General features: G+C 38.5%; 1 long non-coding RNA gene across 2 annotated transcripts in view; it reads left to right on the top strand.

Moving 5' to 3' along the window:
- The window catches only part of LOC111593418, a 103,637-nt gene that overhangs the window by 8,752 nt on the left and 81,127 nt on the right, over positions 1 to 13,758 (top strand). For both annotated transcript variants that reach the window (XR_002751037.2, XR_002751038.2), the window contains exon 2: positions 6,619 to 6,667. This is a non-coding gene — a long non-coding RNA (uncharacterized LOC111593418). The remainder of the gene's footprint in view (positions 1 to 6,618; positions 6,668 to 13,758) is intronic.

Raw genomic sequence — 13,758 nt, 5'->3', positions numbered from 1 at the left:
ATAAATCTATAGTATATATAGCTATTCGCATTGATCTTAATTGATACGCAAACTTGTTTTATATATATATCTGGCATACATTCTAGATCTGTGTTTGACCTGTTATCAACTTGACTTGACCAGTTCAAGATCTTTTAATACTTTCATTTGCTTCGATCTGTATTGATCTTTCTTATTGTTGTAAATCTGATCTACTTTATTAATTTAAACTCAAATTCTTCGTAGTTCTGGTCTCACTTCTTGATCTATATTGAAACTATCAGAAGTGAAATTTGATGTTATACTGAGCTCAAATGAGTTTTGAGCTTGTTCTATATATATCTGGATATGAGCTCTCACTTCTTGTATATATATTAAGAAAATTCAATACTTTTAGCTTGGTTCTTTGATCTTAAAGCATGTTTTATGTGATGTGAAATATCTAAATCTGATCAGCTTCTCAGTGATCTTACCTATTCCTGAAACTTATTCTGTAATTAGTTTTGGATCTACAAAGAAACTATCATATCAGGACATATATCATTTTACTATATATATCTACCCTTCATGCTGATCTTAAGTCGACCCTATACAACTATATCTTGAACTAGCTTAGATCTAAGTCTGATTTTCTATTTCTTGTATATATAATATTGCTTTTCGCTTGACTTGGCTGATCTGCAGAGATCTTTAGGCTCGATTAATGCATATATCGTTCTAACTAGTTCGATTCATCCTAATTTGTTGCTCTTTTAATACTTGTTGTTGTCAAATAGTTGGTTGCACTCTGCACGTGATATGCCATGATAATCCCTAAACAGAAACCTGATCTTCGGTACCTTTTGGCACAGCATGTACTAAGCAAGCGAACAACCTGTAAGCCAGTTGGCAGTTGTTGCCAGTTGCCAGTTGCCAGTTGCCAGTTGCCAGTTGGCAGTTGGCAGTTGGCAGTTGTTGCATGTGCAATGTGTTGCACCTGTCTTCCGCCTGTTGCCCCCGCCTACCCCGTTCATAATACCTGACCAGGCCATACCATCCGATTCGATCTTTGGTCTGTTTATGAACGATCTTGACAGTATATGCGATGCGGCTCGTAGATCGCAGCTAACTCTGAGCGAAACTTGTTTGGCCTGATGTGTGCGACTCGCTGTGCGTGTGTGTGTGTGAGAGAGAGAGAGAGAGGGAGTGGGTGAGAGGGAGAAGGTGGGTGGCTTGGCACATTCCTGTGCCGGCGTCATCGATGTTTGCCGGCAATCATGATGATGATCATGCTGCTGCCCAATGATCATTAGCGATATATACTGAGAACGTTGCTCGGCTGGTTTTATTATTATTCTTGCGCATCTCATTCGTTGGCTCCGGGTTCCGTTCTACAGACGACCTTAAGCGGGGCAAAGAGAGGCCCGCGCCAAAGTTGGGGACTGGAGCAAACCACTTTTTGTTGTTAAGATCAGCAACAATGTTGGACCTGTTGCCGCATAGTTCAAATTTTATATATATATATATATTGTATATATAATATATATATATATATATATATGTATATAGCTATATATGTATATTTTCCCTGCCTTGCCCACAGCCAAGTTTTTACAACCGGTTCTCTCTCACTCTGTCTCTGTCTCTCTCTCTCTCTCGCTCTCGCTCTCTGGTGAGTTGCTATTTTTGTGTCCCCAACAAAAAGTTTACAAAAAATCAACAACAAAAAAGGAAAAATAACAATAAAACGCAAAAGAAATGATAAGATGCAAGCAACGCATTTTCATTATGCGCCGATTATATGGTCAAGTGCTTGGGCAACGTAATTATCGAAAGTATGAGCATACCCCCTATGTATATATACATCGAGTAAATTGAATGAAAAGTTCAGTTACCGCAGCGTTTCCTAGATTCGGAACTTGTTTAAGTGAGCGGCGCGGGTGGTGTGGGGTCCACCTGGACTTGTGCTGTGGGCGTGGCAGAGGGCAGAGGGGGAGATACAGGCGGTTGGAGTTTGACTTTTGATTACGGCCGAATTCTTGGCTCGTTTTATAGGACAAATGCGCCCTATCAATGCTACGTAATGCAAACAACAAAAACATTAGCGACTGATAAGAGCTCCATAGAGTCGTCGCAGCGCGAGAGTGAAATGAAGAATGATTGTATTACCTATTTGCTAGGTAACTAAGAGAGCCGATTTATGCTTTGGGTCAGAGCAAAAGCCGTAGATATCGAAAGAATTGCTGTTAATTGATCGTATCGTACGCTGATTGAGTTCTAGGCAAATGGGAAATGCGATTTGGGAAATATTTTCATGGACTGATAGATAGAGAGATGAAAAGACAGATAAGAGGTAGGGAGAGAGAGAGTGAGAGATGGACAGAGGGCAGGTGGGAGTGGAAGAAACGGTGGGGAGGGAGGGAGGAAGAATTAGAATAAGGAGTTAGAGAGGGAGGGGAAGAGGGGGAGGTGCAAAAAGAGATGTGAGCGAAAAAGGGCGCGGGAAATAGAGAGGAGAATAAGGTGTACGAAGGCAAGGCAGGGGGAGAGGCAGGTGGAAGAGAAAGGAAACGAGGGGTGGTGAGAGCAGGCAGAGATGGGAAAAGAAGCAGCAATAAAAGAACAGCGACAAATAGAGTGAGGAAGGTTGAGATGAAGATGGGGGAGAAATTAAGGAAGATTTCGAAAGGAAAAGAAGGCAAGCAACTTGCAATGCTAACTAAGAATTGGAAAAGCTGACAAAAGTCCAAAGTGCAACTTCAACTGAAAAACTGGTAAAGCTCAACGTAAAGGTGTGTGGCAATGTGTGTGTGTGTATGTGTGTGTATGTGTGTGTGTGTGTGTTTGTATGTGTGTGTGCAAAAATGATTATAGTAACGCTTCGATGAACTGTCAAAAGAAAATGCGTGTGGTTTCAATTATTCAACTATCACGAAATGCGGCACGATTTCGTTTACTTGCCACATGCCCAGAGCGCCAGACCCACTTCTAGTACTATTTAAATTAGGTTTGCTACTTCAACTCTATATATATATATAAGCTGAACGTTCAATGAGAGGTTTGCGAATTTAACAATTAACAATTTCTGCCTTTAGCTCCTTCGAAGCTCTGCATTTTTTGGCCTACAAATGGAGTCACTGTAAACCTGAACCAAAAATGTGATTATTCAAATACGATTTCATTGTGGTCGACATTTAACACCTTTAACATCCAACTATTTCGGCTCAAATCAAAAATGCCAAAGACAACCAAGCGAAAAATGTGAAGACGCGACATGAATCGCATATGAATGAGATAAGATTTGGTTTTTGAATTGGATACGAATCGATTTGATTTCGGGCTGAAAGAAACTGAAATTGGAATTTAAACTGGGCTTTCAGTCAATCACTTTGTAGAGCAATACTTGCAGCTCTCTTTGCCTTGGCATTATTCGCATTCGCATGCGCAGGGAATTCGCAGAGAAGTCAACTTCAACTCAAGGAACCTCATTTAGTATACAAACATTGTTGGAGACAATAGAAAAAATTGTTGACACACATCAAATTATTGTCATTGTCATTGTCATTGTCATTGTCATTGTCATTGTCATTGTCATTGTCATTGTCATTGTCATTGTCATTGTCATTGTCATTGTCATTGTCATTGTCATTGTCATTGTCATTGTCATTGTCATTGTCATTGTCATTGTCATTGTCATTGTCATTGTCATTGTCATTGTCATTGTCATTGTCATTGTCATTGTCATTGTCATTGTCATTGTCATTGTCATGTCATTGTCATTGTCATTGTCATTGTCATTGTCATTGTCATTGTCATTGTCATTGTCATTGTCATTGTCATTGTCATTGTCATTGTCATTGTCATTGTCATTGTCATTGTCATTGTCATTGTCATTGTCATTGTCATTGTCATTGTCATTGTCATTGTCATTGTCATTGTCATTGTCATTGTCATTGTCATTGTCATTGTCATTGTCATTGTCATTGTCATTGTCATTGTCATTGTCATTGTCATTGTCATTGTCATTGTCATTGTCATTGTCATTGTCATTGTCATTGTCATTGTCATTGTCATTGTCATTGTCATTGTCATTGTCTTGCCATTGTCTTTGCCATTGTCATTGTCATTGTCATTGTCATTGTCATTGTCATTGTCATTGTCATTGTCATTGTCATTGTCATTGTCATTGTCATTGTCATTGTCATTGTCATTGTCATTGTCATTGTCATTGTCATTGTCATTGTCATTGTCATTGTCATTGTCATTGTCATTGTCATTGTCATTGTCATTGTCATTGTCATTGTCATTGTCATTGTCATTGTCATTGTCATTGTCATTGTCATTGTCATTGTCATTGTCATTGTCATTGTCATTGTCAGCCCTCACTTAATATACACACATTTATTAAGAGACTGTCATATGTGTAGATGCTGCGTCTTAATAGGCGCAAGTGTCAGCTGGTTGGGCAAGAGATAACTTAATCTGTCCGATAAATTGATTAAGAAAGTTATGCTGCAAGCGTAACACGCATAACTAACTTAACAACTTTTAAACACATTTACACAACTATTAAGTAATTTTACTCAAGTCAAGTTTTCAATGGTAAAATCAAAACTCAAAACTGATTGTTATTTGAAGGTTCGTTTCAGCTGCGCAGAAACAGAACAGAAATATTTGGCTAAAATGCCTTGAGATCGAATTCGGTCGTTTTTTCTGAGGGAGATCCATAATACTCAAAAAGTATATATTGATAATTGAATATCTCTAGCTTCAATGGATGAACAGATACAATAACAACAACCAATATACTCTCTTATTATGTTGCTAGCCGAGCAGCATGCCGGAAATAGCCGTTGGAAGAGATTCAACTTGAGTTTAAGACCAACATATGTACGTGTGTGTGTGTGCAGCTCCTTATTTATTTTTAATAAAGCAGAGACAATCATTTGGGTCCTTGCCTCAGCTTCCTTCACGGGCTGACACACTTTGCTAACAGTATAACAGTTGGCAGCAGTCAACAAAAATTTAATATGCATTCACACACACATACATACAGACACACACACACACACACAGTCACCTGCACGTCAACTAGCTGTGCTGTATTGTTAGTCAAACATGTGTTCACATGGCTTATGCGTAGCAAATTTTGATTATATTTTCCAAACATTTCGTTAAGCTGTGCAACTTAGCTAGCTGGAGGGTATATTGGTTTTTGTATGCCTTTGGCGACAGTTTTGAAAACAAATCAATTTTAAGCTATGATCTCTCTAATATCGATAAATATCGATTAAGCGCTAAACATGCAGTTTAAAGCATTAGCTCACCCCAAATCAAATTTTCAAGCTTGTTTTCATATATTTTACAACATTTGACTAACTCATTTGATAACTGCCAATATTTTGTCAAAATCGATAAATATCGATAGAAGTTTTAAGCAAAGCGTGTCTTAAGACACTTGTTGCCATGCTCTAAAATTATATTTTTGACATCATATTTTAGTCTAACATGCCACGCCACACATCTTACAGGGTATCCACTTGTCGAGCAACATGTTTCAGTGTAAATAAAATTCGATTTTAATTTGTTTAGCTCTTATTTAATTTGTTTATTTTTGTTTTTTTTGAAACTATTGTTACGCAGTTTTGTTTCAAGTGTATCCACTGTACTTGTACCTGTGCCCTCACCTGTGTCTGTGCCAGTGCCTGCTGCCTCTTGTCTCTTCTTTGTATTAGCATTTGGGCCTTTGTAGCCGGGCAGCTCGCTCTGTAATCTGTGCATCGGTACACACAGAGTTGACCAGTCGCTGAACTCATACAACTTTATTCAAACACACACACGCACACACACCCACAGGTGCAAATACACATGCAGCTACGCATACACAACAATTAGCCATTGAAATTGATAACAATTTTTAATTACGGCGCCGGCTTTACGTTTCGGTTACTCGCTCGGCAAGTGATCAAGGAGAGCATATTCGCTTCAAGTTGAAAAAGTTGGCATATATATAAACTATATATATACTATATACAATTTTATGTAGCGACTCTTTTGATCTATTGTTAAGATGGTATTTGTGAGCATGTCTAATTGGGTATTACTGCTGTACTACTGTTTTGGCACTGGCAGTGAGACCTGGTATATTTTATATATCTACTAAGTTCCAGCTTTCTGGGAACCTCTACAGGGTCAACTGTTTGAAGACCTCTTAAGAAAAGATCGCAGCTTTATAGCTGACTCACACTGGATCAACTCTGTGAAAACTTGAATTTCCTTGCACATTTTTTTACTCGAACGAGTATTGGGCAGTCAAATATGCTCGACTGCTGCATCTTGTTTTGAGATATTTTTGTTTTATTTACGTTTTTTTATCTTTTAGTGCGGGGGCCAGCATTGAAATGTTGAACAGATATATATATACATAGAATAATATATATATATATATATACATTTATATATATATATATATTCATGCAATTATCTTTGTTACAGCTGAAAAGTATTGGTCGCAATTGGGGCGCGATAATAGAGCTGTTAACGCTTTGTTTAAGCAAATAACTGTAATTTCTGCTGCTGCAGCAGCTTTCGATATCCGATTATAAAAATAGATTTCCATATATATTTTAACTATATATATTTTTTTACCTTTTTTTGCAGCTTGCAACATGAGCTGGAGAAACAATTGAGATTTTGTATTGGAAAAAAGGTAAATTAAATTTCATTTCTTTTTAAGTAAAAATAACAAGTTGATCACATCTTAAAGCTGACAAAAGAAATATGTGAAAAAAGTAGATCAAATCAAAAATCAAATGGGGAAAATGTCAAACAGTTGAGAGCTTTTCGAGTCCAAATTTAGCTTCTTTTGCGGCACAACAACTATTTGAACATACCTCGTATACCTGCTGAGTGAAGTCGATGCAATTAATTCGATCATATAACGAAGCTAATATTATCGTGTCAGAACTATGCCTCAACTATCGATATCGCTTAATGATACATCTCTAAGAATGCTCAAGGTCAAGGTAATGCTATTGAGCTAACATGCGGTCATTAGTTCAGTTTACATTATCCTGTTTCTAGTTATTTATTGAACTTTTGTTGACAGCATCCATCTCATTCATCTTCATCTCTGTTAACTCTATGCTATCGATAGTGCAAATTCCTCTTAACATATCGATAAATAATCGTTATATGTGACATCTCTAATGATCCTCATTGTTATTGCAAGCGTTCGCAGTTTCCTGTTTTGAGGCTGGGAATTCGAGTCATACTGGAGACTAATAGCTCCATAACTGTTGATCTCAGCTATTGCGAGGGGACTTAGGTTCGCTTGGTCTGTGGGCGTGGCGAATGGAAATCGTGCAGACATCTATTCAGAATTAGCTTGTCGAAGGCTCTTAAGGTATTATCCATGTGCAGTGATGAATTGAAATGTGCTCGAAGCATACATATTTTTACGTATTTACATTATTCATTGTTCATTATTCATTATTGCGTCTCATCTCTCACTGTCAGCTTTAGCCTCTGACGTATGCAGTGAGGAAGGCCACCCATGACCCATGGGGCTGTATATTCAAAACAGTTAAGGCCCCAACGATAACGCATTGATCAATGGGTGTATCAAGGCGCATTAGTCGAGCAAAGCCCTACCCCAGATGTCAGCGAGCGCGGAGATAACGTAATTGCGTTTCTCCTCTAAGCCTCAAATGAACTTAATTAATTACGAGCATTCGTTTTCTTTAAACCTCAAGCGAATTATTATTGTTTTGTTCTCTAAATTTTACATTCATTTTCGCGTATGTTGGTTAACAAATTTTCAAGCCAATTTTCACTGCTAGAGCAACTCTTACAGCTACCTAAAAGATACGATTATGATGTGATATGCTTTGACCTAGGCCAAGAAAATCTCCTTATGTGCTTGACTATTATGGCTCTATAGATATTTTTCAGTTTAGCTAAGATAATTGCAAAACAAATTCACTTTCTTTTCTAGACAGCAGCCTTGAGCTATTGTAGAATGATTTTAGTTTTATCCAAAACTTTGACAAGTCATGTTTTCGTCTTATTCACTATCTAAGTCGAGATGTTTTTATTCTGTGCGTCTTAACAGCCTCTTCGAGCTGACAGCTTCATGAGTTTCATCAGTTTCATTGGCCATCATCGCGTTTATCAATCTTTAGAATCATCAGCTTTTGCCAAACCCAGGCACATGAGTGTTATCAGAATCATTAGCTTTATCAGCCTCATGAGATTCAGCAGTCTCATCAGATGTCAGAGTATCGTCAGGGCTCAGCAGTTCTCATCAGGGCCTTCTTAGCTTCATCAGCTTTATTGGCTTTATTAGCCTTATCGTCTGCAACTGAATTTAGATATTAATCAGGCTCATCAGGGATCATCAGATTTCATCGGGGCTCAACAGTGGTCACAGTGTCGTCAAAGCTCATCTGTCTCATCAGATCATTAGTCTCATCATAGTCAAACATGGTCAGAGCGTCATCAGGCTTATTAGCTTTCATTGGCTTTTCTAGCTTTAATTAAATTTTATTTTTGATATATTTCGATCATAGATAGTTTAATTTGTATTTGTAGTTCCTTCACGCGTTATTCAAGTGTTCGTTTGTTGGCAATGTAATGTTCCCACTAGTCGCGTTTGCTTCCACTTGCAACTTTTGTTTTCGCATTTGTTTTGATATCCTAGACACATTGTAATTGGGTAATGTAGGCGATGATATATATATATATATATATGTATATGTTTGTATATATATACATAATCCTTAGATTTACTTGTTTTTAACATATTAATATCGATAATTATCGATTTCCACAAGTTGTTTTATTTTGCGAACATAACTCCAAGGCTCTAGCTCAAAGTCGATCAGAATTACCTAATTTCTAGTCGCACTTTTGTGAACACCTTTTAGCCGAGATATTCATGTTGTTGTCTGGGCTAAAATCTGATGCCAGGGTATTGTCTAGTCGCTCATCGGTCGCTGTTGCGATGTTGTTTGCTTTTTCTTTTCGTTTTTTGTTTTGGCTTGCGATTAATCATTTGTCATTGCATTGCCCTAAAGTTGTGCTATAGTTTGTTGCCACGCCTCTTAGCCCCTAACGCCGTGTGTCCGTCTGTCTGCTTGTGTGTGTCTGTGGCGCTGTTGTCAACCATTTGGTGCGTGCGTGCGTGCATGCATTGACGTCACAAGCAACACAGCCAAATGCAGCGCCAGCCAGTCACAGAGTTTGTGCATGTTGCACGCAAACACAAAATAGTCAAACACTAACTCTTTGCCACATTGTCCCGTGCAACTGCCTCCAACTTCCTCCGTGGAACCTGCCACGGCTAGCACTCTAGAGCTGAGCTCTCCCAAGTAGTAAGCAGGTCAGGCCTTCTGCCCAGGCGACTCAGTTGACTATGCACAACAAGTAGCAACAACAACAACAACAACAACAACAACATTTGGGGTCGGCTTTTGTGGTAATGTTGCAAGTTGTTCTGGCAGTCTCTTTTCGCTTCGTTCCAAGTTGTAAACCTCAAAGGCCATGCCCCCGCCCTCCCCTTGAACCACTTCCACGTCCCTACACTCCTCTGCTCTGGCCTCGACTCGCCCCGTGCCGCCTGCTTCCATTTCATGAGCTGCACAATAATGTTCGTTATTTTCCAAATTGAAATTGATTTTTATGAGTGCAACCGCTAGGTAGATGACTGTACTTTCTGCCGTCGCAATCAGCTGTCTGTTTCTTTCCACCGTTCCGCTGTGCTGCAAGGCGGCGGCGTTCGATTTCTTTGCTGTTTCCATTTAGCCAAATATGCAAATATGCAAATCTGGCAGAGTAGGTCAGCAACCGCAGGGTGACTGTCCTTTGACCTGTCTGTTTCATTCTACTGTTCCGCCATCGTGCAGAGTATATGACATATTTTAATAGTCGGACATGCAAATATGGACACAATCGCAAGGTTATTGTACTTTCTGTAGTCACAAATCACTTGCGTGTTTCATTCCACTGTTCCGCTGTGCTTTACTGCTTTTTCATATGGTTGTATATGTAAATATATGCCTGGCCAAGTATTAGCAGGCTGCAGGCGAAATGTGTGCTCTGTTGTTTGTTTCATTCCACTGTTCCATTTGTCTCTAGTGTTTCATCATATAAAAAAGGGGCAAATGTGCTTCAGCAAATAATAAGACAACTCTTAATTTTTGATTTATCTGTTTCATTCCACCGTTTCGCTCCACCGTAGGAGCTGAGCAGCTCATTTTTCTTCTGCTTACCCCACAAAAACCAATTTCAATTAACCAAATATGCAAATAAAGGACTGACTGGGGCGCAGCCGTATATATATATATATATATATATATATATATATATATTGATGAAATCAGATAACATTTACAGCTCCTTTTGGCTGCCTTCAATGGCGGCGAGGCGCTTATTTATATTTAAAGAACTTTGTTTTGTTGACTTTTGTCGCCGGTATAAACAAATTTACCAAATGCCAAGCAGTCAATCAGTCAATCAGTCTGTCAGTCAGTCAATCTGTGGGTCAAACAGCTTTAAAGTCCCGCTCAGTCGACGGTTGTTGCTAAAGTCACGTTTTGCATTTTGCCTGACTTCATTTTGTTGACGTTTGACTTAATGCTCTGTAAAATGGTTTAAAGTTGAAGCTCTCAAGTGCTTGGGGTGAGGTGTTTCACTGCTCGAATAGGCAAACAGACTTATTCGAGAGTTTTTAGCTGCATTTCAATGGTAGAGCTAATGAAATGGCAAAGGAACACTTGGAATTGGAACATGGAACTCTCAAATTTACAAACTTGTAGACATGATATTAATAAAAATTACAGAAATATAAGTTTGAGCTACCAAAAACTGAATTTTAGCTGTTTTTAGGGTGACCATATGAGAATTATTGTTGAATTTTCTTCTTGCTGTGTTTTCTTCAAGACTTTTTTCTTCACTCCTTACAATCTCCGCTTTAATGTGTTGGCTAGATGACTTGGCATATATTAGTTGTTATTTCGATTGCTGTATGTTATCGATAATAGTTGTTATCGAAAATAGCTGATCAACTTATATATGGTCAGATACGCATTTTTTACAGGGTATTTTGATATATTTCAACTTGATTGTGACTTTCAGTATTATATTTAATATATGTGCTCTCTCTTTCTGCCTCTCCCCCTCTCTCTGTTTCTCTCTATTATGCCGCCTTTGTTTTCGCTCTGTTTGAGTTTTGAATTGAAATTTATAGCTGCAAAGCATTTGTTGTTGTTAACTTCGATTGACAAATACTTTGTTGCGGGTACTTAAAGGCGATATGCCGCATGCCACATGCCGCACGCCGCATACCACATGCCGCATGCCGCATGCCGCATGCCACACGACATTTCAATTACCGCTTTTTGCATGCTTCTGATTGTGAATAGTAAGCCTCAGTCGAGAGACAACAGCAGCAATGCAACAAAAGGGTTAACAATGTAAAACTGTGTGTGTTGGTGTGTGGGTGTGTGTGTGGGAGTTGAGGCAGGACTGTCTGTTGTCTTATAATCAATAAGTCAGCATCAGCAGAGTGAGAGTGAGGAAGACAATGCAAAAAATGCCCAAAAATTGGACTCGCTTTGCCTGGACCTTTGTTTGGTTAGCTGTGTCTGTTGTTGGTGTATGTGTGTGTGTGTGTGTGTGTGTGCTGCTGTGTGTGTGTGTTAGACTTGAAGGCAGCTGGGCTCGCCCACTTTTTCAATTCATTTTCACCGATAAACCAAATCAGTGCAGTGCACAAAATAAGACAATGCCAAAGCGCAATGCAATTTCTCTAGAAGCCACGCCTCTCTCCTCTCGCCTCTCGCCCCCGCCCCCGTCCACCTTCAGTTTTGAAATCTAATGCACATTTGCTGCTTCTGCCGTTCGGCATTTGCACAGTTGTGAGACCCCATTTTATGGCTCCTTGAATATCCCTTTTTGGATTTTGCTGTTGTTGCTGTTGCCGCTGCTGCCTGCATTCCTTTTGTGCCGAACTTAATTGGCCCTGTCCTTTTTGGCCATGGCTCAGAGGCTTCAATTGATTTCGCTTTCGTTTGAATTTCCAAAAATTCATCAATTGAAGCACGCGAAGACACGAAATCTTAATTAAAACTTTGCCAACTTTCAACTTTCGCAGTGTAAATAGCATAAAGCACTTAATAATAATAATAATTCAGTCAATTTTATTATTATTTACCAACTGCTATCATTCCACTCCTTGCCATGGGCCCCTGACTCTGATTTTGCTTTGCTGACTTCTTTCAAGTCTATTTTTGGTCAAATTTATATATTGAATTGAAACACTTGGGAATGAAACAGTTTAGAAGAGGAGGAGGAAGACGAAGATGATGAAGATGAAGATGAAGATGAAGATGAAGATGAAGATGAAGATGAAGATGAAGATGAAGATGAAGATGAAGATGAAGATAAAGATGAAGATGAAGATGAAGATGAAGATGAAGATGAAGATGAAGATGAAGATGAAGATGATGAAGATGAAGATGAAGATGAAGATGAAGATGAAGATGAAGATGAAGATGAAGATGAAGATGAAGATGAAGATGAAGATGAAGATGAAGATGAAGATGAAGATGAAGATGAAGATGAAGATGAAGATGAAGATGAAGATGAAGATGAAGATGAAGATGAAGATGAAGATGAAGATGAAGATGAAGATGAAGATGAAGATGAAGATGAAGATGAAGATGAAGATGAAGATGAAGATGAAGATGAAGATGAAGATGAAGATGAAGATGAAGATGAAGATGAAGATGAAGATGAAGATGAAGATGAAGATGAAGATGAAGATGAAGATGAAGATGAAGATGAAGATGAAGATGAAGATGAAGATGAAGATGAAGATGAAGATGAAGATGAAGATGAAGATGAAGATGAAGATGAAGATGAAGATGAAGATGAAGATGAAGATGAAGATGAAGATGAAGATGAAGATGAAGATGAAGATGAAGATGAAGATGAAGATGAAGATGAAGATGAAGATGAAGATGAAGATGAAGATGAAGATGAAGATGAAGATGAAGATGAAGATGAAGATGAAGATGAAGATGAAGATGAAGATGAAGATGAAGATGAAGATGAAGATGAAGATGAAGATGAAGATGAAGATGAAGATGAAGATGAAGATGAAGATGAAGATGAAGATGAAGAGAAGATCACAAAATAATTATAATCCAAGTGTTACTCGAATTGTTCTACAAAAGTTGTCCGAAATATATATCGCCTATATATATAGCCTGCATAGTAGATAATTGCCTTAATTTATTTCTAATCAGCCTTAAGGCGCAATTGACTGGAATGAACAACGTACACAGATTAGTAATGCCATCTGACTTTGTTCTCTATACGTTTTAGAACTTTTTGTGGGTTGATAGTTCATTGCATATTGTCATATACGCACACACACACAGCAGTTGTTGATGTCGGTGGGTCACTAATCCATGCATTATTCAACTGGCAGACTCTGCTGGCCTTCTCTTTAGTAGCCTCACTGAATCACCGGCAACAACAATAAAAGCCAAAACGTGTGGCCCAGCACTTTCATTTCCATGCCAAAATGCTTTCGCTTTCACATATATACATACAGATGTGCATGGATGTGTGTGGGTGTGTGTGTGTGTGTGTGTGTGTGTGTGTGTGTGTGTGTTGTCTCTTAAGAACCCTAGACCCAGGCCTGGCATATTATATCCTTTGTATAACACTCTAATGTAATGCATTTTTAAAATTTGCATGTGCTTCTGGCAACAGTCGGTGCTTAAATAGTTA

This window comes from Drosophila hydei, unplaced genomic scaffold (assembly GCF_003285905.1).
Source record: "Drosophila hydei strain 15085-1641.00,03,60 unplaced genomic scaffold, DhydRS2 tig00000237-arrow-arrow-pilon, whole genome shotgun sequence".
NCBI classification, from domain to species: domain Eukaryota; kingdom Metazoa; phylum Arthropoda; class Insecta; order Diptera; family Drosophilidae; genus Drosophila; species Drosophila hydei.
This window is presented reverse-complemented; position numbering and strand designations above follow the sequence as displayed.